This window comes from Ciconia boyciana, chromosome 2 (genome assembly GCF_034638445.1).
Source record: "Ciconia boyciana chromosome 2, ASM3463844v1, whole genome shotgun sequence".
In the NCBI taxonomy this organism is placed as follows: Eukaryota; Metazoa; Chordata; class Aves; order Ciconiiformes; family Ciconiidae; genus Ciconia; species Ciconia boyciana.
Window position 1 is genome coordinate 102,165,312 of NC_132935.1, and position 24,539 is coordinate 102,189,850.

Below are 24,539 nucleotides of genomic sequence, written 5' to 3' on the forward strand. Positions count from 1 at the left end.
TCAATGCACTCTGACCAAGAGGAGAAACTGCAATACTAAGTAACATTTTTACCCTGCCAGGAAAAGACAAGGCAGTATCTCATGTTTTCCAGTAATTTTTCATCTTCTTTTTCCAAATATGCACTCTAATGGTACTTGTGGGGTCAGGGGGAGACTGACCTTTCTGATGCAAGTTGAGGTTGTGAGTGTTTTTGTACGTGTAGTTGCTCAGCCTTTCAGGAAGCAGGGCAGTTCCAGAGAAAAACCATTTCGTGTTCCTGGAAAGCCAGGATTTGAAGCAGTGATACGCTAAATGCTGAATGAGGCACATCAAAATACATGGAGGCACAGGTGGAAATTAAAAGAAGGAAAAACCCAAGGTACCTAGTTTTGTTGCCCATCATCTGCTAGGACTCCAGAATCTCCAGAGAAAGTAACTCCATCTCAAAATTCCTCAGGTCTTATACTTGTGAAATGAGGACAATAAGCAAAGTGCCTTGAGTTCGAGGGATAAAAAGGTGCTATATAAAGATTGAGTTTTAGCACTATTAATAATAGTGTGATTATTGATTTATTCTCATTGTAATTTTTACATCAGACATAATTACTGTTTTTCTGTGGATGGTGTAGGGTGCATAAAGGTGCAAAACTATTATAATTTCTCTGAAGGTATTGCTCACAGGCAGCCTGTAAAGATTTAGGGTTCTTTGCTTTGCTTTGTCCTGGTATGTAACATAGCCTGTAGCAGTAAATCCTTTCAGATCAATGTATTTCAGCAGAATTGTTTAGTGCTTTCCCAGTAAATGACCAACAAATAAAACACACTTGAAAAGGAAACCAACATTTCCTTTCTATTTTTGAAGTTCTCTCGTATTTTGCAAAACAAGATGGAAGAGGCTAGATCTTGTATAGCATCCAAATCTAAAGAACAGTGTGTCTTATGGTTAACTGGTGTCGGTAGAACAAAACAGATAAGAGTTACATTTCTTATTCTCACCATCGCATCCTTATTACTCGTGTAGCTGACTCTTATGCAGAAGGTGTGTAAGAATGTGTGGCCATCCCTTTGCATCAATTTTGTGTGTCTTTGCATCAGGAGTGGCAGTGTTCAGGTCTTATCTCTAGACTAGTAATGCCTTTCCTGTCAAGTGTCTCCTTTTTAGTTTCACTGGCTCAAATAGAATAAAATGCATTTACATTTAAAAACTTAAGCGCGCTCTTAGCAGTCTCTAGATTTGGAAAAAAACTGGTAGCTGGCTTGTTTAGTGAACAACCCTTGATTGCAATCTCTAATCTCAGAACTGGTTGCTGGGCTCACCTGCCTTCTTTCAGTGCTGCTGCTGAACACAAATGGGCAAGACTCAAGCAGATGACTGTGACGCTGAGTGGAACTGGAAATGTGTATGTAAATATTATTTCTGGCTAGCACTTTTTTTTATTCCCCCTCTCTTTGGTACAAATGTGATGAATAATCAGTGTCACTAAACTGGTTGGAAGCAGGTGGAATAACACATTACACCATGGACAGAAAGTGTTTTCAATGTGAAAGAAGTCTTGGAGTTTCCTAAATGCTTGCAGGAAGAATACTTTCTTCCTGAAACTTCAGGAGGTGGATGGAGACTTACTGGACTGTGTATCCCTTGACCCTTGCTAACTTTACCTAAGTATTTGATAGGTGCTACAGAAATAAGTGTGACCAGAGAACCATAATCCTTCTCGGAAAATAGCTTTTTGAGATGAGGCACTGTCCATTTTGTGCCACCCTGGTAGCCCTGCTAAAGCAGCTCAGAGTGAATCCTTCCATCATAAATGCATAAAATGGGTCATGGATGGATTATAAAGGTACGTCTCCATCCCACATCACTAAATTCTTTTCCTCTTTCCTACCCACTGCCCTTTATATAAGCAACGTTACTGCATATACATCTGGGAAATTAGCAGAAAGTTTGTTTTACTTCTTTTCAAAGTGTTTTCATGGTTTTAGGTGAGTGTTTGACTTAGGTTCGTTGGCCCTTGCACAAGAGACTGTGAAAGCTATTTCCTTTTTCCTTAATTAGAGCATACGGAATATCAGGTTTCTGAGCAGTGAATTTCCTCTCAGGAGATAGGTGAGCATATGTGGTAGAAGTGGTTGTTTTTGTATAGTTGAGAAGTTGGTCTTTCTGTACTTTCCAGATACTTTCTTAAGCCAAACTTGTACTTTTCATACAGATGGAAGTACAATCTCCCCCCCCCCCCCGCCCCCCCTTCCTTTTTCCCCTTTTTTTCCCCTTTATTTTTTTCTTTTTGGAGTGGAGACAAGTGGAGAGTTAGAAATATCTGAGTGAATTCCTAGGAGGGTGGTAATAGGAGCATGGTAGTAAACATGGTGAAGGCAATGGGCCAGCCTAGTTTGTGTCTGTAACTTGATTTGAGTCAGCAGAGCTCCACCAGAGCTAAAGACAGCCCTCTGCTTTTATGCTGGTATTTTCATGCGTGACTTATTTGCAGTGCTGGTGAGAAAGGGAAGAAAAAGAAAAAGGGAAAGACGTTTCCCTCTCTTTGCTCATGGTCATATATTTTTATAACTGCTGGTTTGTCTGTGTGGGTGGGCAGGTATGAGTCTCGGTCGGTCTTCTCCTTGTTGCAGTGTCAGGGGGAAGTTCAGGTCACTGTGCTGCTGGGGCCAGCCCACATCCTTCACCCACACAGCCCCGTGAAGCAGTTGCACACATCAATCAGGGAAAACCCTCAGCTCTGCGTGCCGTTGGAGCAGGTGCGTGAGCTCATGGTGACATCAGATGACTGTCACATTGCCATAGGGCAGCCACTGGCGCCTAGCGTGTGTTCTGTGTGCAACAGGTCTACCTCCTGAAGTAAGTGATAGTCTTTGATGCAAAACATACAGCTCCAACACTCAGACAACCAATATCCATCCTTTCCTCTCACGGATGCTCTGGGGTAGAGTGGAGGGAAAGAAGAGTGAGGAGAATGATTTTGCAAAAAATTGCAGATCTCCATACAAAAAGCCCTGCCTTAGTGCTATGCTCTAAAAATTGTCAACCAGTTACAAGCATTGCAGAGGGAGGAAGGGAAGACCAAGGCTGTATCCAGCCAAAAGGGAAGCTGGCTAGATCAGTTGTGACCCAAGGATTGGAGAGTTCTTGAAACACAGGCAGATGCTGTGCTGTGGGGAAAAGTTCTTGCAAAGCTACTGCTTTTATGTCCACTTAGTGGTGTTTTGTTTTTGTTTTGTTTTGTTAAGCATCAATACTGCACCTTGTTTTCTTTCCTTGAAAGATGAACCCAGAATAAATGCACACTCACCCTACCCAACCCTCTTTATTTTGGTGTCTCAGAGTTTGTAGCATATCAACACCTAGCTGTAAATAAATTAAGTGAATTGAATGAATTAATTGAATAAATTAAATGAAGTGAAAATATTCTGTGCTTCCTCAAGTTGGCTTTTTGCAAGTTCTATCTACCTGGCCACCTCTGTTACAGAGTGTGAGGCAAACTCTGTCCCTCTGTGCCAAGGTAAGTGTGGAAGTGCATCACTGGCTTAATTTGCCCCTGGGAATTCAGCAGAGTGGCTCTGGGTTATATGAGTACATATGAGGGACGAATTTGGTGTCAGTTTCTGGCACTTCAAATAGGATACCTGTATACATAGCCTTTATTTTGCTAAATGAATGGAGTATATTGGAACAAGTTATTCTTGGAACATATGCCAGTGGGCAGAGGAGGAAATCCAAGGAGCACAGAGATGGTAGGTGCCTCCAGTCCTGGGCATGCTCTTAGACAGTTGGTAGAGTGACAGTTGGGGGTGGGGTGGGGTTTCAAAAGTTTAGTATCTCCAAAAATGGAATTTAGGGTATCTTGCAATCTGCCTGTAGCACTCTACCCCCTCAGTGCCTTGGGGACAGGACGCATGTGTACCATCCTTCCAGTTGCAGTCCAAACCTTGGTTATGAACAAGTGTATGAAGAAACTCAGAGAATTTAACTTTTAAATGAAATTCCTTATCCAATTATTTTATCTTTACATGTAAGCAAGAGAAAGCAAGATTTTAAGAAAGAGTGGTGTTAATCATTATAGACATCCTTTCTAAGGAAAAAAAAAAGGCACTTTTTCATCCATTAAAATATTGAAGCCTTCCTGATTCAGTGTATTCACAGACATGTAAAAATTACAAGGTAAGGGCCTAGTTGGGAACAAATTCCGCTTATATTGCCATGCCAACAGTGTTCATGCTGCTCCATTTCACCTACAGATAATAATATAGGTGCCTAGACCCAGGAAAGGAGGCGGCTTCAGTTCTGCTATGCACAGTTCTTAGACACAGTAGAGCAATTCTGACTCCTACAAGATATTTCCAGCTTTGAAACGCTGTTTTGCTTTATTTGGTAATGAAAGGTAATGACTTAGCAAGTGTACAGTTGAATATTGCTGTGAGTGTTAGTTTATGTCGATAATGAGACCATCTTCAGCTACATTACATAACTTTTTGTTGGTGTGACTTCTGCGAAAGGGATCTGAGTCCTCCTGCTTTAGGATATGAACTCACCACCAACCAACAGTTGAGAAGAATCTTCCTGTAGGGAGAAGTGTCCTCGTCCCCCACACCACCCTTTTATTTTTCTTTTCTGCCAGCCTTTCTTGAAAACAAACTCCTAGACCAGCTGCTTCAGTGCTATGTTTTGTGCCTTTCCTATAGAAGTCGGTCCCTGCTTGTTTCACACTCAGGAGCCACATGGGTAGTGGTGGCCCTGCTTTAAGGTGTAGGAACTGCTCTCTGTGCATTTGGATAACATTGCATGGATGCTGACCCGCAGGCTGAAGCACAGGAGAATAACTGCATGGTCACAGGGGGGTCGCAGCACACTTGGCTTTACCAAGTCTCTTTTGCTACTTTATCATACAAATGAGCTCGCTCTCCTAATCAGGTTTTCACACAGTGAGGGTGGAACAGGCTGGTACAGACGGTGGGAGAACTGAAGGGGGATGGGGAGAGGGGGGGAAGAAAAGAAAAAAAAGAAGAAAAATATTTGTCAGGCTTGAGAGTGTTAATGAAAACATAAAGGAGGAAAGCAATGTTTGGAGAGCAAAGAGTGACCTGACAAATGTGACCTCTGTTTTTCCCAAGGGCTTCTGACTTTGAAACCAAAGATGGCTTTAATGTTCACCAGGTACCATTGGAGTGTTTTGATTCCCTTTAAAGAAGGGAATTAGCCTTATAGTTTCAGCATCTGCACTTCAGTGAACTTCAGTGATAGGGTGTATTCTTGTTCAGATCATAACCCTTGAGGTTCAAAGGCCATGAGCAGCTCAATAATTAATTCTGTTACTTCCACAGGAGGCGATGAACACAGACCTGTACTTCGCACCGGTTTTGCCACAGGGGCCTTTCCAGTCCTGTCCCTGCTCAAACAGCGTCTGCCTGAGCATCTCTGAACAGCTAGCCGGAGCAGCTGGAAAGCTAGGCAGATGCAGCACAGAAGCAATGCTGGCAGTAAGATTATTCCTCACTCTAAAATAATACTTTAAAGTTCATATTTTGTCAGCTGAGATTATAGTTCAATTTCTTGGCAGAAGTGAGATGTTAGTTTGCTCAAGATATATGGCTCTTTGTTCCCTGTTGTTATATAAGCAGATTGTCGTTACTTATCATCCTCTTTCTGGCTGCCTCCTCTCTGTGGGTAATTGTGCCTCTGATATTACCTAGATATCTCAGCCCTGCTTATGACCCAAGTGTCACATATAGATTTTAGCTGTTCAGGTGATTGTCTTGTCCTGTAGAGGAGAGATTTATAAGAATATTGCTTATTGTCAGCCAGAGGAAATGACCGACTGATAGGTGGGGTCTTTGCTCCCCGCACCCCTCGCCCCTTTCCTCTGAGAGGGTCCAAGAGCTGACCATTCCTGGATGGCTCCCCCTCCCCTTGTGAGGCTCAGGAAATTCAAGCAGCTCCTCTAATCCCCTGGCACAGAGGCTGTATTGCAGCAGGGAGGAAGGTAGGGTAGGCAACGTGTCCTCTACAGAAGATGTGTGGGGGGGGAGGACCTAGGGCTATGCAAGGGCCAGCTCAAGATCACTGAAGTGCTGGTCACTGGAGTAGTGAGGTGGGCAAGATGGCCTTGAGAGGCCACATCCAACGACGACTGTGGTTCTCTCAGCCTTGGTCCTGTAGCAAATGGATGCTTTAGGAACAGAATATGATAGTATCTCTAACACCTCTAGTTGCACTGCAGGACTGCATGAGTCCAAAAGTGCAACAGGATGACCGCTGCTTCTACTCATCAGTATGAGCCCTCCTGCACCCAATATCTGTTCTGCGGTCACCTCCTGCACCCAATTATGTGTTTTGCAGTCCATTCATTTGAAAGTGTAGGACCAGAGCAATTTCAACAAGAGATTTGGGATGCTGTTGTGCACCAAAGATCCAAGGCAGCTAGGGTTCACTGAACTGAACATGATGATGATGTCGTTATTAATAACTGTATTTCATATTGTGGCACAAAATGCAGCTTGTCTTTATCTTTGTGTAGAAGTGTTCAGTTTATACTGTAGTAATGCTGCTTATTTAAAGTGGAAAATTGCTACATAAAGTTGTATTTGCATGCAAAGGGACCATTTTATTAATTAGTAAATAATGATACGATGAAATTGAAGCATACTGCCTTTTCTTTTTCAGTCTTACTTCGAGGAGTGCATGCTATAAAAGTGCATGCACAAATAAATGGTTGTCCTTGTGTCCCTAAAAACTTAGGCAGACATGTTGCATTATAATTTAATTTTAATGACAATGACAATTTAGAAAGGAAATGCTGTCCAAAGATAGACAAGGAGTATGCAATAAGAATGTACTTTTATGAGTTTAAAATAGAATGTTAGAAGCATATTTGTATAAACTGGAGTCACAATATTAACATGCAGATATATAGATTTGTATTAATATCTTGTTAGCATTAAAATATATTTGGAAATTGTGTTGAAAATTTCCAACCCAGGCACAAAATCTAGGTACCTGTTCTTTTTACTCCACATTAAGATAAAAAGCTTGCAGTTGGTGAGTGGGATTTAGCAATGCTACAGGCATTGCTTTGCGGTTTGGGACCAATCACTAGGGAGATTGAAGTGTATCGAAAACCAGAAAACCTCCACAAGCCTTTTAAATGAATTGTTGAAGTCCTCTAAGAGGATTTTAGAATAAAGGTATCTGAATGCATTCACACATGTGGGGAAACCTGAGTGCATACATGCATTGCTGGGCCCTGGTCTAATTTAATGTAATACTACCATGAACTAAGCCTGTGTTACTACAAAGTGCGTGTTGACTTGGGTAGTGCCTTCCGAGTTCAGAGCCCTTATTAGTATAAGGACACTTCTGCTGGAGAACGTGGGCCTTCTTCAATTGCCCTGAGTGATTTTTGAGGGTGCTTCAACATTGGGGACTGGATAATAGAGCTCGGAGGAGAATGTTTCAAAGTTGATTTGAATGGATAAGAACACCCAGTCCATCTTGGAAATAATATTGACATGATTTTTTTTGTATTTAAGTTATTTTTCATGTAGTTAAAAATAGTATTTTAGTATCTCTGAAGTCTTCTCTAGTTTGTGTTCAGCAGCAAATTCTGTAAAGTTCACGAGCAGCTGCAAAAATAACAGAAGACTAGTAATTCAAGAGGAAGCTGCCTCAATATTCACAGCTGAAAGGTTCTCCTGCTGCTCCTTCAGCTTCACTTCCCCGTAGCATAGTTCTGATTATATTGTGTAATGAACAACATCTGATATAATCTTTACTACTTTTCTTTCTTTTTGCACAAAGAAAAGAATTTTGTTGTTACAGTAGAAGGAAAAAAATATTCTGAAGTGTTTACACTAAGGCACAGCTAGAAAAAACACAAGGTAGAAAACAATTTTCCTTATTTGTATTAAGAAAACATTAAATAAATCAAATATACATATGGGGAAAAATTCTTCTGAAACTTCAGCTGTGCTTCTAGTTTTCAGTCATACCAGTTATTAGTGGTGAATCTCTCTATGTTTGTATGAGTGAACAGAAGAATGCTTACACTGTGAGATGTCCTGAAGTTAGTGTTCTGGATGTATTTTGCCTGGTTGCTTTTACATTTATTTTACTGCTCTTGAACATCAAAGTAGTTGCAAGTCAGCCCACAAGGTTATGAAGACATAAGTAAGCCAATGAGTTAATGAATTTGTAGTATTACACCCATAGTTTTCTACATAATTTTTTTCATGTTGTAAAGTGGATATGATTTGCCAATGAGTGCTACAGTAGGTCAAGTTTGCATCATCAATTATTTTGTGTCTTTGCGATATTTTGAATATCACATATTTAATATACATATAAATATATTTGAAGAGGTCTGTGGTGGTTTTCTGTGCACATATCTGATATGAAAAGTTTGTTTACAAACAACAACTCTCTCTTGTTGTCCAGCTATCCACAGATAAAAACCAAAATGGGAGAGAGTGCTAATCATTATTATTTATTAAATTCAGCATGTTTACTGCATGTGCCTATTTGGTTCACGTTAGCAATTCACTGCTAGTGACAACCTGCTCCCTGAGCAGTAATTCCACCTACAGTCTTAAGTGTGAAAAAGAAGATACTAGGCTAGATGTAATTAAACTTCAAAATCTGGAACAGTTGTTCATTTTAGTGGCTGCTTCCTTTGAAAATTCCTTTAAGATTACTGGGACGTTAAGACCCACGGAAATGAAAATGCATTTGATGACCCTGGGGACAAGAGAAGACAGGCATGGTACTGCAATGTTACAGCAGAGACGGGTGACGTGGGAGACAACAAAGCTCTTGGGGAGATACCAATGCCACAATTGCTGCGTTCCACGTGCAGCAGCTTAAAAAAATAAATCTGAAACTCCGTTGGATCATTCCTTAAAAGAAAAGAAGATTGTGGTGATGAAGCCCAGAGTGATTTTTTTTTTAACTCGGCTATTGATCTGTGAGTTCCTAAAGAGAGGGGAAAAAAAAGGTTGGATAGTGAAATGTCAGCACACCTTTGTCTAGAGCGTGCTGACAGGTGTAGATGTAATAATGTTGTAGCATGCCATATGAAGAAGAGGTAGAGTAGATGGGTACATCTGCTGACAATCTTTCTTTTTAATTTGAAGCCACCTGAAGGCAGTAAGTAGCTGAATAATAACCCGATCCCCATATGGCTTCCGTCCTTTCAGAGTAATATTGTGCAGGGAGGGGGAAAAAAGAGTCTACTTTTAGCTCTGGCTTCTGTTTGCCTCTTTGTGAGCCTGAGAACGTTTCCTGTCTGCTTGGTGATGGGAAATGTAACCAAAACAGATGTCGGTGAGTGACATTTCTCATGCCTGGCTTTCTGTGCTGGGTTTTCTGTACCACTGTAGAGATGTTGCAACATGCATGAAGGGGGAAGGAGGCCAGATCTTTAGCATGATTTGCAGCTAACTCGCTGTAATATTTTACCTTGTTGGCTTCTCAGCATATATTGTATTGTATCTAAAATATATTTCCCAATTATAATTCCTTACAGTCCAGTATTGCAAAGAGCAGGTGAATATTGTCCTTTAAAATACATGTAGTTTTGTGAGTGGCACATTTTGAAATAAGGAGTTTTGCTTTGGTCCAGAATTTATACGTAGACTCTCTACTTACAGTTTTCTCATTTTTGCTTCTGTATCTCCCCATACTTTCCTTCCTGTCTGTGTTCTCTTATTTCCTTTCTAAATTATAGATATGCAGGAACAACCATTTTTATTGAGAAGGGCTTCACTTTTGGGGATAATCTATGGCCATTTTAAGAAAGGTCAGCAGTTCACAAGGGTGTTGCTGAAAATGGGATTATATGAAACGTGGCTTTAGGAAAAACAAAACAAAATCAGCTGTCCTCAGCACCCTGCAATCTTCAGATGGATAGTACTAGGAAGAAATGCCCATCCTGCTTGTTTTTCTAAGAAGGTTTATGCCAGATTATAGCCCTTGCCCTGTCTCTGTCAAAATAAATTTTGTGGTACAAATTTACGTGTCATGTGAAGGGCAAGGTGAGAAAAGGGAGGATGAGTGGGTGCAGAAAGGAGCAACAGAGAGAGAATTTGTACTTTGGCTGTGTTTAGTATTGATGCTACGCTAAATTATTGTAAACAGGGGTTAGGATTGCTGTTTGGGAAGCAATATCAATATTGGCATTTTTACTAGTATCTGTTGCCCCGTTGAATTGTTTAATTGCTTTAATGAGAGAATGTGAAGATATGCAACTCTTTAGGAAGAATTTGGGAAGGAGAGAGTCAAGTCACCTCCTTTTTTGGCCTGTGGAAACGGATATACATGTATTTATTGGAGATGAGAATTCAAAGTTACAGATTCAAAGGCACACAGGCACGGAGTAGTTAGAGTTGGATTTCTGTGAGAAATTGTACTGTTTTTTTCTACTTGGAAAAATGTGAAATCCTTAAACATACTTCACTGCCCATTTTTCACTCCTTTTGCATACCTCTAGAAAATAAAGTCTAGGCTGCTCTTTGTCGACTTTCTGTAATTTCTGTCTCCGGCTTGCTGTATCTTCTGGTTCAGCAGCGCATGGGAGACATAATCGCACAGTGAAAGTCCAGCTTTTCCTCATCTGGGCGTCATCAGGGAAAATGTGCACTGTGGGTGAAGGGTTTCCAGAAACCCCCATCCCAGCATGAAAGCAGCTGGGAACTCCATCCTCTGGATGCTGCTTTAGGACCTTAAAAATTACTCTTCCTTGCCCCCAGTGGGATTTCAGGCCCTGCAGAAGTCCATTACCTGTCCTTACCTAGGCATGAACAACAACTCAGAAGTTTCTACAATGTGAGTGCTAAGGTGTTTAAGTTGCATGTATTAAGTATATGTTTATCTATAATTATTTTTACATGAGGACATAGGCTTGGTATCATGCATTCAATGCCTTTGTATTCCTCTACATGTTGCTTCCAGGGCCAGTTTTGGTGTTAATACTTTATCTTTTGAGAATGTTGGATAAGGAATGCATTGGATATGGCAAATTCTTGCTTTTCTACATATTGTCTAGTTGGATGTTCCTCACAGAGCAGTATGATGAAGTTAAGACATAGTTTGTTTCACCTGGTAGGGAAAGTTGTGAAATTCTAATTGGAAATAATGATACTATGATGTTATTCCATGTTTGAGACAGCTCTGGTACCTCTGTTAAACCATTTCTGGTTTACAGAAGTGCTGGTGGACAGAAGGGCTATGTCTGTACTAAGAAGTTAAATGTACCTGGGAGTATCCTCTGGCACTGAGGTTATAGACAGCCCATGTCCATATCATACAACTCTTACTCTCCAAAAGAAGGTGGCCGCATCCAAACTGCTTTACGGCTTTTATCACTGGGCTGTGTTTTTCCTGTGTGGTGCTGGGGAGAGTGCTGGCAAGCCTGTGCCAAACCTGTGCCAAGGACTAGTCTAATGACTGAACTGCAGAGGCAATTCAAGTCTACTGTCTGGGATTGCGTCTTGGCACTGTTTAATTTACTGATGTAGAAGTGGCCAACGAGGTATGTCTGGCTGTTTATCTCCAGTTATCCTGTTTATTGAGGATCAGCACTCCAACTAGTGCGTTCCATGTGTTTGGGAACTCATTTCGTCTTAGCACTGCTGAAGACTTTGTTACGGTTTTGCATTAAAATGACACCCATGTTACTTCTGCATATCTCTTGGGGGAAAAAACAAAAGGGGGGAAGAAGAAGCCTTAAGTGAGTGCAACACTGGCCACTGTACATAAGGCCAGTAATGATAGGAGTGAAAGAGATTGCCTTTTCCCTGAGGTATTTTTTTGCCCTTAAGATTTCAGGGGATGATAGTGACTTCTTTTCACCATAACATACCGTGCATTTCTGCTGTGTGCCTCAAGTTCATGCCTGGTGTGTGTGTGTATATATGCATAGACACACATGTACATACATTGCCCATTTACAGAGGAGATCTGTAGTAGCTGTGTATAATTTTGGGGTGGTTGGTATTAAGTGATAGTGACAAGTCACGTGAACACTGAGGCTCAGACTCAGCAGGAGGCGGTGCATATGCATCTTCAGCATTAACACAATCGACATCCGCTCAACAGAAGGGTGGCTGGGCCTTTCCTTAGGAAACATATGCCAAAACTATTATCGGAGACTACGTCATGGCCTGCGGCAAACTGGACAGGATGTTAATGAGGAGGGAATTGTGGAAGAAGGAATCCGAGTGCATCCCATATTATCAAAACAGAATGCTGAATAAACAGATTATTTCTATTACTGTGCCCTGTCAGCAATCTTGGTATTTTGATCTTTATCAGGTTTACGCTGATAAAGGTTTATTTTTCACTACTTAGTTGATACAGGTTTGGGAGCGTTTTAAGTGCACTAAATAAATAAATAAATGCAAACATCTGGGAGGCTTATAAAAGACACTGTGGACCCAGGACAGCTCATTATTTCTCCTTGACGAAGAAATCTCTGCTGCATCCTGTGATGTCTGTGACAGTGTGTAAGGAGGCATTCCACTATGTCAAGCCCAGAGTCATAATTCTGTCTTATCTGCTGCAATAAGACTTTTTGAACTACTGAACTCAGCAGAAGTTATAGGTGTAAAGAAAATGGTTTGCAGTTTGTAACTAGTTACAACAGGTGGAGACCAGGGAATTCGAACTGTTTATTTTTTCATTCGAGGACCACATATCAGAACCTGAACTTAAAAATTAAGTTATGTTGATGATTCCAACAGTGTCTGGCACTAATTTAATTTCATATTTGGCAATTTTCTTCTGTAGTCCTTGATTGGAGGTTCAATGTTTTATTGCTTACTTTGCTTCTAATTGTTTTTTCCTTTATCTTTTTCTTCCTGTCCCTCTCCCCCTCCCTGAAGGTTTGCCTGAGTAGCAAGAGTGAGATAGCCAAAATAAATACCTTTGGGGATAACAGCTGTCCATTTAAAGTATTTTTTGTGTGTGTTTTAGAAAGCAAAATACCAAAATGATATCAAACCCCATATTATTTTCCAAGACACAAACTGTTAAGAGGTCGCCTTTTTATGGATTGATCAGAAGTTCAACATTAACATTAGTTTCATGTCTCTTGAAATGTTAGGTTGGTTCTCTGTTTGTTCACGAAATTAATTAAATATGGCTAATGTGACAGCGAGTTCATCTTATCATTAATTTTCAGCTGCCTTGTCTTCACCAGACAATGAATGTATTTTTTCCTACATCTTAGCTAATGTGCATTAACTAACATGAGGTAAGTTGTAGTTGTAATATGAGTTATCAGGATGACGTGGCTTTTGGCCTCTTGGCAAAGTATTCACAAACTCCCTTGTCTTTGTTATGGTTTTACCAAATGTCAGCTAATATATGCTAAGAATAGGTCTTGCTGCCTGCCGCCCCGACAGGAATGACCTCAGCCCTGACCTGGAGCTTCCCTGTCTCGGGGTGCAGAGATGGCTCGCGTGCTGGAGCCTTTCCAGCCTTGGCCCCTCAGCCCCCTGCGGTGCAAATCCATGCCCTGGTCTGCTAGAAATGAGATGTTTGGTGTTGCAAAACTCATCAAACAGCCGTCAATTGCCAGTCACTGTCACTCATTACCAATCTGAGCTTGATTTGAGGAACCAGCTATTGGTAAAGGGCCATCTAAAACATTTGTTGTTAGTTCCTAAACTTTCCTTTGCAGGGAAAATGCTTCTAAATATCAGGTACTTAAGAAAGGGAGAAGTTGGATCCGATCTGTTTGCTTATGTACCATATCATCATTCCAGGTGACCTAGTTTAGGATTGTGATGAGATCTGAAGAGCAGAGTATTGAAAATGTTGTTTGTGAGAGCCTGTGTGCCAGAACAACATGGGGTAAAATCATCTTAATGAGATGCTAGATCATCTGCGGAATGCATCTCTCTGTAAATACAGTGGATTTATTTTCCTTAAGAGGAACACAATGAGTGTCTCACAGGAATGCACTTTCATAAGGCTGAAAGAAAATAAGTAGAGGTTTTGGTTCTTTTAAAGCTTGAGCAGAAGCAATTTTCTGCAGTACTCCACAGTTGCAGCCATCGTGATTAAACAGTTGTTATTGCCAGCCTGCTCTAGATTCATGCTTAGCGATGGGACATCGAACAAAAAACTTCTGTTGTACTCTGGAAATAAAATAACTATTCTTAGTTTGTTTGGCAAAATAAGCATGGAGATGTTTTATTATTATAAACCAAGATCCAGAACCTGAGAGTCCAAAATAGTACTGTAGCTTCCAGCTAAAAATCAAGGCCTGTCAGGTGGTATCACATCCACTCCCTTTTCAGCTTTATTTGACCCAAGAGGAAATTCGTTGAAATGCTTGCTAACCTTTATTGAACAAGAGGAGTGACTTAATAAACATGATTTTTCCCTGGGGAGTTTTACTGCCTGGTCTAGGTTTAGGCAAGGTTTCCACCTTGACATTTTTCTACCCATGTTCTGAGTCTTCCAAGGAACACGGCAGTAGCTCTCAAGGAGACAAGTTGCATTGGTGTTCCCCAGAAGAAGCATAATATTTGTTGACCAAAGCCTTAGCAAAAAAATTACGCTACGTATAAGCCAATAAGAAAGGCAGATTTTTACTGTTCTGAATTTGCCAGGGGAATCTCGTAAACCTTATGAGTTTTCATTATCTCATTCTTTATAGGGAAAAGGTAAAGTTATGGACAGTGGCTAGGAAACAGAATGTATTTTGCTTTTCCTTAAAGCATCCTGCTAGTAAACTTGTACCGAGTGCAGTTCATGTTATAAAATGAATGAATAAAAGATTAATGAGTAAAGGTTATTTACAGAAGGGAAGTTGCCTTACTACATTTTTTCCCATCCTGATTCTGGTTCATGATATCCTCTAGTTAATTGGTTAACTTCAGTGAGTAAGACTCATAATAACCTGTTACTGTTATTCAGAATATTAAAAAAAAAAAAAAATCCAGGTTTTCTTATGTTTCTGTCCTTACTCAGAGTGAAATCCACATCACTCAAACTGAAAACATGCAAGACTCTATTGATTTTTCTCCTCTTGGTCTACATCCATCAACCAGAATAAATTCCATATTGAAATAAGAAGTATGCCTTCCCACCCAGAGAATGGCATTGCATTCCTTTTCACTTCCAGACATGAAGAATTATTTGTGCTTGCTTGTTTGCTGTGTCAGAACTGAAGAACATGTTAGCATTTCTTTGCAACTCACGTGCCACCAAAAAGCTCTTTTCTTGATAGAAGTCCTCCACTTTCTAATTGTCCCACTACTGCCTGAGTCACTGTAAACGAACATCTTACTCCAAGGGTATATACTAGAAATGCAACTGATAGCTTATTTAATAGACTTGCAGGCTATAAGTAAATAACACAGCTGCATCAATAAGAGGTGAAAATTCAGCCACAATTTTAAAGATATATTGGTCTGGCTGCTGGTAACATTTTTCTTGTTTTAAAGCCAGTGTTTTGAGACATATACATATGTGTATGCATGACATATACATATGTGCATGCATGTGTAACAGAAAAGAATTCTTTTTGATTGTTTGGATAACTAATTCTCTATGGAAAACAATGGTAATTAACATAAAGCCATTATTTGTCAAATCATTTTAGCTTAGTTTTGTATTATACCCAGATTTAACTCTGCTCTGCGTTCTTATGTGTACACCACATTATTTTCCTCATTACTGCTTAACTGTCATGCAAGTAGTACCCATCCTTGTACCATTATTGGACAGGAAATTTATAGAGCACAGGCCATTGTTATCCAAATAAGCTCATTGTTGTGATTTAATACAAGAAAGTGAAATATGGTTAATATGTGATGTTTTAGTATTTTTAAGTGATTCCTTTGGCTTTCAAAGGGTATAGTTCACTCTTCTGGGCCAAAGAAGTTACTTCATTCTTAATACTTCGTATTCGATTTTTAAAAGAGTTATCAAACTGTGGAAAGAGTTTTGTTGGTTTTCTTGACTTAGTATACTTTAGCTTCAAATATAGGATTGAAGGGTTTTTTTTTTTTTTCCCCTTATTATTCTTTCTGGATAGGTTTACTTTAGAGATAAGGGGAGCACTGTAGCTTAAGTTAACATGTCATGGGGTGATACCTTATTGCTTTAACTTTGATGTAAATAAAATTGGGGATTCTAGCTGATCATTTGCATAAATAGTAGTCAATTTAACTTTCTCCTCCATAGCTTTTTCTAGTTGATGACTTGAAGGTGGACACAGAAAAAACCTTCAGCTATCAAGTTCTGACTAATGCATTTTAGAATTCTGGTTTGCATCATGTAGTGTACCTCTTAATACCTTGATTAAGATTCATTTATTTCCCACCATGCTGCATTTTGATCAGCTTAAGGTGCATCGAAGTACACATGTACAGCCATAAAAGACTTTTAGTATATGTGTTAGCTAAGACATGTTAACAGCTCACTTTTAAATCTTAGTCTAGACAAAGCCTGTGGCACTATTCCCCATTGAGTGGTGCACAAATAAGGAAAGGCCTTTAACTCCATCCTTGGATGCTCAGCCTGCCATTGGCACATCAACCTGTCTTTTTTTATGATTCATAGTCTAATGAATAGTTTCATTCCCCATGTGTCAACCAGAAGAAGAACTGAGTGTGTTCTTTTAGAGCTGTGTTGGTAAGTGGAAAGTCATAAAACCGAGACTTATGCAGGTGAATTACCGCTGTAAATGTACTGACTGGGGCTTAAATCAAAAAATGAATTTGCTTGCTTGCAAAAGATACCGTTACAAAATTTTCCTGGAAAATTGTTCTGCGCTTATTGTGTCTTGGTAACTGTACTATTCACAATACAGTCTGTTTTCATTAATTATACATACCTAGCATGCATATTTATTGTGGAACAGCATACTACTATACATACTACACACAGATTTTGTATTCTTACCAAAATTGACATGGTAATAATGTATTCTTCAGTATTTTGTGGTAATTTTACATCAGTACAAAATACTGCTACTTCAACCTGGAATTCATTTCTTACAGAGGATATTTCTGTCCCCCTCCCTGTTCCTTTGAATGATACTTAAAGGCCTCTATAATTATGTGGGGATACAAAACAGACATTAGGAGAGAAAATGAAGGAGGAGATGACACTGGTTCTTACCAAGGGCTGATTATGCTTCTGAGAGCTGGATCTTGGCAGTAAAATACCTTAAGCCCTGAGGGGAGTTTTGTAACTGTTGTTGATTTATAATATTTGATATACTGAAAAGAAGGAATCCTATCTGGTCTAGTGTATGTAATGGTGATTGCCCTTTACAAATCAAAATATAATGTATGTTTAGATCTGAAAATTGGGATATTTTGATCAATACCAGTGCAAATGCATTGTTATTGAATAGCAGTGATAACTAACGAAACAAGAGCAAGAGCAGCTGAAGACAAAAATCTCTTTTTCCCCCAAAGAACACTACTTGAATACACTTGCTGCTCATAGAGCATTATTGACAAGACTTTTGTTAACAGTGAAAATCACATCCTGCTCTGGTCCTAGAAGACCATCTTTTTTAATAGCCATCTCCCTTTCCAGATTCCTGAAGTAGGAAGGGATTCATAGGTGATATATGACAATAGAAAAGTTCTGATTTCTAGGGCTGAAGAAGAGTTCTTTTACACACAGATAACCTGTTAAGCTGGGTGATTAAGAGATTTTGGTCAGTTAAATTGCTTTTGGCTTTTCTGTCATGCTGAGTTAATTAGTTAATATTAGGAGAGAAAAGAAATGAGATACAAATGTAACAAGCAGCGAGTAAGTGAAAGACTTACTGTAGTCTGCTGTGACTACAGGATATTACAGAAATTGTGACATGGAAGCACTTAGGGGTTTTCCATTGAACAATGTACTTAAAATCTTACAGGAGCAAAACCAAAGGATGTATGAGTCAATGAGAAACCATATGGTTACCCATATGTCTGAGATACTGTCCTGGCCCTGGAGGAGATCCAGGAATTAGAGCTGAACCTGAGTACCAAGTATTTTTAAATGGCTGGTCAGTACTCTGAGAAAATGCAGGATACCTATGTGTGTAAGTGTCACAGCAAGAGAAAATAACACAGTGAACCTATATAATATTTTTAAGCCTTCAGGTAAGTTTTGCATCAAATATCCCATTCCCTCCCATTCTGTTCTCTATAACCAGACTTGGCTTATTTCTTTATTTTTATTGTTGTATTGGCAGGATTAAGGAATAAATTTCTAATTGGTTTTTACACATATTTTGAAATAGTGTTATTAAAACAAATGCTCAAGTAAAATACTGAGGAAACAGTTTGTACGTACTTAAGACACAAAATAGAGTTTCTTGCCACGTTTGTCTGTCATACAATTGAACATGTCTTGACATTATTTTATCTTCCATTATTGAGACTCATCCTAAAACCTTTAAGCAGTGCAACCCATGGAAGTCTGGGGACACTGGAATTAAGGCTGGACCAATGTGTCTTACTGCAAAAAGACAGCAAAAGACAAAGCAGCATTCTGATACAGATAGTTGGAGGTGGAGGGAGATGGTTGGAGGAGAACCCTTGCCTTCCACAGTTTTCTCTCCAGCCCGTGATGTGTGCTGCAACCCACCGCTGGAGCTGTTTCTGAGCAGGACTCTGTGTCTGACCAAATAGCATAAATATATAAACAAAGTAGTAGCTCTCATTTAATTTGGAGTAGAGTTAGGGAAGATAATGTGGCTTCCTACTAAATTTAATTGCCAAATATGTTTTATTGATTGGAAGCAACATCCTTTACTAGCTGACCTTGTGCTGACTGGAGCTGTGAGTGCAGGGTTTACGCCGGGTATCACGGCTCTTTGATTTGTATCCATTCCACCTTTGCTATAAAGGAAAGTGGGCTTGAAACTCCTGGGTCATTAGGCCTTCTAAAACTAGCATAAGAAAAGATTTCACACTCTGTTGGCAGCACTTTTTTTTACTTGTTGTAGACCATGTTGGTATTATAATCAGGAAAGGTAAACTTGGTTTTTGTGGAATTCAAGCACTGCCCTGAATAAGGATGGATTTTAACGCATGCTTAACGCATACTTAAGCATGTGTCAAGGTGCACGGCTGAATGAAGCCTGTAATTTAAAATTTTATATATATATATATATATATATATATATATATATGAGTTCATTGAACAGATAAAACTTGAACAACATTTGAAGTTGCTTGTAAAATACAAAATTTATAAATAGGTTAAAATACACTGTATTAAATGAAGAGTGGAAAAACAATCTTAACTTTAAAGTCATCTTAAACTGAACGTGGTACTCCTATGTAGACAGCTAGGAACTGTAAGTTAAATATCTAACCAATGTATTTCTTCTCAACTTTCAGTTAAAATTAAAGACCTTGCCTCACTTTTCATTATTTTTAAACTGCAGATTAATGAGCTGAAACAGGGAGAAACAGTTGCAGAGCAACTGAAAATCCCACTGTGATGTAAAGCAAATAAAATCTCGCTTCTTGACAACCTGCACACCATATCCATAGAGTTCACTGTTTGATACTTCGGGAAAAGTTTGTGTGCCCCAAAGCTCCTTTGTTTTGGGTTTTTTACTCTAGCATGACTTTGTCAGTTGGTGAAAGATACTACTGCCTGATTAGGTGCCCCCTTAATCTGAGTCACAACAGCACACAATATCTGTAATCTTTTGAAATTCACATGCTGGTAACCACAAAGCCCTATTAACAGTGCTATGTATTATTATTTATTTATACCATAAAATTTATCTTATACAAGGAAAGTATTATGTTTTAGGTTTGGGGGGTTTTTTTCCTCCCCCTTTGAATTGGATGTTGGTGTCCTTAGAAGTCAAGACCCAGTGACCTGGAAGGAAGACCTAAAGACTGGAGTTCCAGCACGCATTTCTCTGTTGTGTCTCTGCCCCTGATGGTGCTCTGATGGACCCCAGCAGAATTTACTCTCCTTTCCAGTATTTGCCCTATTTGTTGTAGTAATAAACCCCGATATCTTCACTGGCACCTTCAAGTGAATTCCCTTGGTACTCTGGAAGATTACTTTAGATGTTAATGGCAGGTACACATTGCACTCTTGTTGGCAGTCCAATAGGCCCAATAACACGTAGTTTAGAAATTGAGGGCATTGTGCTTTGTCTTGCACGGTATTTTCCTGGAGGCTTTTTTTCAAGCCACAACTAAAGTGTGTGTTGTTTCTAAAAACAATTTGCAACTGTTCATATTAGCAAATTAAAAAAAGTGAGAGACAAGTGCTTACAAGATTCCTTTCTTGGTCACACTAGTCGTTTGCAGACACTCAGTTTTGCAGTGACCTTACTGGACAGCTAGAAGGCCAGAGATTAAATTTTCAACATGATGTTGGATGACAGGTATGAAAATTAAAGTCAATGGAATTGAGTAGCTTTAGAAATGGGACTTCAGGTTCTTCTGACAGTTCACCTTTAATCTTTCAACAAGGCTGAAACCTTGGGTATAGTTTAGTATGGCTGAGACTTCGTTTTAGATACAGCTATTTAACTTCATCAGGCTATCCTTTATAGTTCTTGACTTCACGAAGGATGATGGTGTGCTGGGGAATGACTGTTTTATAAGTGAAAAGGCAAAAGTGGCTGTAGTTCTATTTGTCTGTCCTGTCTCCTTTAAATCTTCAGTCCCTGGGTAATACGTTATCGGACCGATTCCAGTTTCCTGTTTATATAGGGTCTGGCTTTGATGCGAATACCACAGATTAAGAAGCAGAAGCAGAGTTCCTGTTTTAGTAATTTCTCATTAAGATGTATATAAGTCCAATGACACTGTGCTGACAATTATTAAAAACATCAGACTGGCGAGCACATACTTTTACATCAGCACCAAAGATTTAAAGGTGTACCACCTCAGCAGCAGCCCCACTGCTTCATCTTTGATCAAAGCTACAGATCAGAAAAATTTCACACGTTGTTTTACATGCCTTTTAAGCTAAGGACGATCATTCTGAAAAGGCTGATTTGTCTATACAAGAGAATTTAAGTAAATAATTTCTGCATTAAATTAAATCCCACAGTTTTTGTCTGAAGTTCATTTATCAACCAAAGTGATCTGGAAACTGTTGATAGGCTTTTCTGGCAATTAGTTAGTTGCATTTTAGGTTAAGAAGTCATGCTTTACTTGCAGTTTCAATGTCTTTAGCAAAGTTTCTTGCCATTATCTCTTACTATGCCTTTTGTCTGATAAATTATAGTTCTCAGTACAGAGCTCTTCCTCCCTGGGACTGGGATACAGTAACATGTTGTCCTGACTCTTGCCATTGTGCTAATGATTTGTTTGGCAGCCCAAAATTTTTGCTGCGATGTGGAATTCTGTTATTCCTTGTGTAAAGTCATGTTCTGTTGACGTGTTGCCTGGTACAGCACTGCACCCCCACCAGAGTGGTCTGCAAACCACATACTCTTCTTGTTCAAAGACAGACAATAGAAAACCACTTACTTTATGTAAAAATAAAAAAAAAAATACATTTCAATATAGTTCTTTGTGTTTGTAAATAGACTTAAGTGTCCTAAGTTAAGGCGTAAGTGTTAAGCCTATTGCCGCAAAAGAAGTGTAGTAATTCAGAGTAAACTTGTGATGAACTCTACAAGAAGGTGAGATCTACATGAAGTCCCAGCTACTTGGAATTTCATGCGGGCAGGCCAGGACACTTTTTCCCCTCAGTCTGTGGCTTCTCTTGGAAAAAGGTTTGCAATGACCCTGCTCCACATTACCTTTTCCTGAGTTAACTTTCCAAGTTGATTAGCAATACTAAAGTGTGTATTGTAATAGCACTTGTCTGTGGTAAGTATCCATGCCAGGTAACCCTGGAAAATTGCCTCAGTTCTTTTCCCCAGCAACACTGGCTGTAAAAATCAGAGCAATGCAAGGTGCTTAGGATACTCTTTTCTGTTAGGATATCTCTTAGGATACTACATTTTCTGTTACCAAGTTTGCGAGTTTTATAGTTTAATTCGTATGTGAACTTAACACACCATTTTCTCTTTATGAGTTGTTGACGTGTTACAAACCCCTGTTATTTTCTATTTGCCTTCTTTGGGAGTTTCATCAAGAAATGATAAATATGCCTATGCATATGAATTCCATTATATACAATATAATTCCAGTAACAGTATTTATGATAACTGTAGCATGATACCGATAACAGAAAGCTTATACTTACAGCTATTTGACTAATCACTGTCTATTTACATTTGAAGTATAGAATTGGTGTCTGCCCTGCTGTATGTTTATCCTGTTACTGACTTTTTGTTCCTTTCTGCTACTTATGCTAGTGTAATTTACATTTACTTAATGATCCAGAATGTTTAGAAAATAGAAAAAGGATCATCTGCTATAAAAGTAAAGGGTTAGTTGTCAACATTAAAACTAAATAAGATCCAGTAGGGCATAATTAAACCAGGAATTGCACTTAATAAGGTGTATACATGTGTATTGAAACTGCTGAATTCAGAGGTGGACTGAGTTATTCTTATATTAGTTTTCAAGTTATTAGCTCTTGAAAAAAGAACTTAAAATGAAGATAGTTTATTAAGCTGAGCTCTGCTATCTTTAGTGAGACACTATGAGACTTCTTTCATGGAAGCTACCTTCTCCCCTCCCATCCCCAGTAAAATCAGGGCAATTTAGCTTTCTTTAGAAAGGGCCCCCAACAGATTTTTAAAAAATCACATTTACTGCATGTGCTTGTGGAACAATAGACCTTGAATAGGGTTTTTTGTAGGTATGTGGTGTGAAAACAGCTCACTATATTAAATTAAGTTGAAATCTTATGTCTGTTTAGATAATCTCCCTACCAATGGAGTATTCAGTATGTCTAAGGAATCTCTGTGAAGAAATTATTGTGGTGTTCACTTGTTATCAATTGATAGGCTTGAGAAAACAATATATTGGTCGGTATCATTCCTAAATTTATTATTGCTAAAATACAAGGATTTTTATTTCACCCTTCTTTGGATGTCACATTGCTAAATTCACATGTAGGGAACTTGCAAGGTGACTGAAGAACCAAATGCTTCTCGAGACAAATCCTTATATCTTCCATGCATTGCACAAGTATATTAATGGACATAAATTCCTTGGAGGAGCTTTAAACTGTATAAGGGAGCCTAACAGGATTTAAAAGCTCTAAAGTTGGTTAGTGCAATTTATAGACTACTTGGATGGGTATGGTCTATATTTTTTTCAGGCCAAGGTCAATGGTATAAATGGTGCTGTAAAAACTGCCTGTGAATAACTGCAAAAGATACCTAGTGACTGAGGCAAGACACTTTCAACAAACATTTGTATTTGTAAAGTAAATTTTTAGAGCTGGGGCGGAAAAAGTGGAAGGCAACTTTTGCCAGACGTAGACCATAGCTCTTGAGTTTGGGTTGATTTTTTTTTTAATTGCTTTCTCATGACATCACTTTTTTGAGAATTTTTTTTTTTTTTTTCTGGTCTGGGAACTATAGTTGCTGATGAAAAGAGGACATTTGCTTTCCTGGATTGTTTGCGCTAATGTCTCTGGGTGCAAAATGGGACTTCTTTTTCTGAAGTGGATTGTACAAAAATTTCTACTTGCAGCCACTTACTGTCATAGTCATGAGGCCACTTAACATATGTCATAAGAGCACTTAACACAGTCTGTGACCAACTGCTTTTGAAAGGAATAGAAATGTCATGAGCCAATTATTGTGACACATAAACGATATATTGAGACAAGACCATACCTGCATTCCATGAGCGTGATGAGGTGGGGGCTTGCATTTTGAAACCCTCTGGTTACCTTGCTTAATTACCTGTCGTCCGTCTTCTGCAACAGGAGCCATGGGGCTCAGCTGGTCCTCGTGGGATGCCTGCAGGCAGCTGCTGGCAGCAGGCATTGCCCGGACATTGCTGCCAGTGTTTAGAAATTGTTGTGCTGCCACTTGGGACTGGGTAAACCGAGTCTTCAGTTATGTATCTGAACACTGCAGCCATTTAACCCTGCTTCTTAGGTCCTCTGTATCCTCTTAACACAAGTGCACGTTGAATTTCAGTCAGCCGAGAAATGTAGACCTGGGAGGCTGGGCCTGTGCCAAGGCTCGTTTGGCATGCTGTAGGGTCGGGCTGTTACAGGGGTGCCCTCAGCCGATGGGGAGTGGCTGAAATGGTAAGCCTGAACGCCTTGGTTAAATATAGTCAGCATATAGGTAACATTTATACCTGGTTTGATTTATTACAATATTTACTTCCACTGGGACTATGGTTTATTCTGCTTTAAATCCAACATGGAAAAGATATGGTGTGTCTAAAGATGTAGGTGCATGCATCTGCTGTGTAACTGGCATGTCTTTGTTGACACTAGATATGTAAAGTGCTCAAGAAAACAGAAAAATGGAAGCGTTGCTCATATTTGTACTTCTTTCTGTTCTGGGTGTGATGTTGGAAGCAAAGCTGAATTTGTACAATTAAATGCAGTGACTCTCAAGTCCTCCATGGAGGAGCTGCATGGATAGGCCACCACAGCAGCTGGCAGACCTGCCTTTTGCAGTGCAGG

General features: G+C 39.3%; 1 long non-coding RNA gene across 7 annotated transcripts in view; it reads left to right on the plus strand.

Annotated features, from left to right (window-relative positions):
• Positions 1-24,539, plus strand: part of LOC140648038 (uncharacterized) — a 265,166-nt gene that overhangs the window by 212,739 nt on the left and 27,888 nt on the right. For all 7 annotated transcript variants that reach the window (XR_012041064.1, XR_012041065.1, XR_012041060.1 and 4 more), the window contains one exon: positions 5,315-5,470. This is a non-coding gene — a long non-coding RNA (uncharacterized lncRNA). The remainder of the gene's footprint in view (positions 1-5,314; positions 5,471-24,539) is intronic.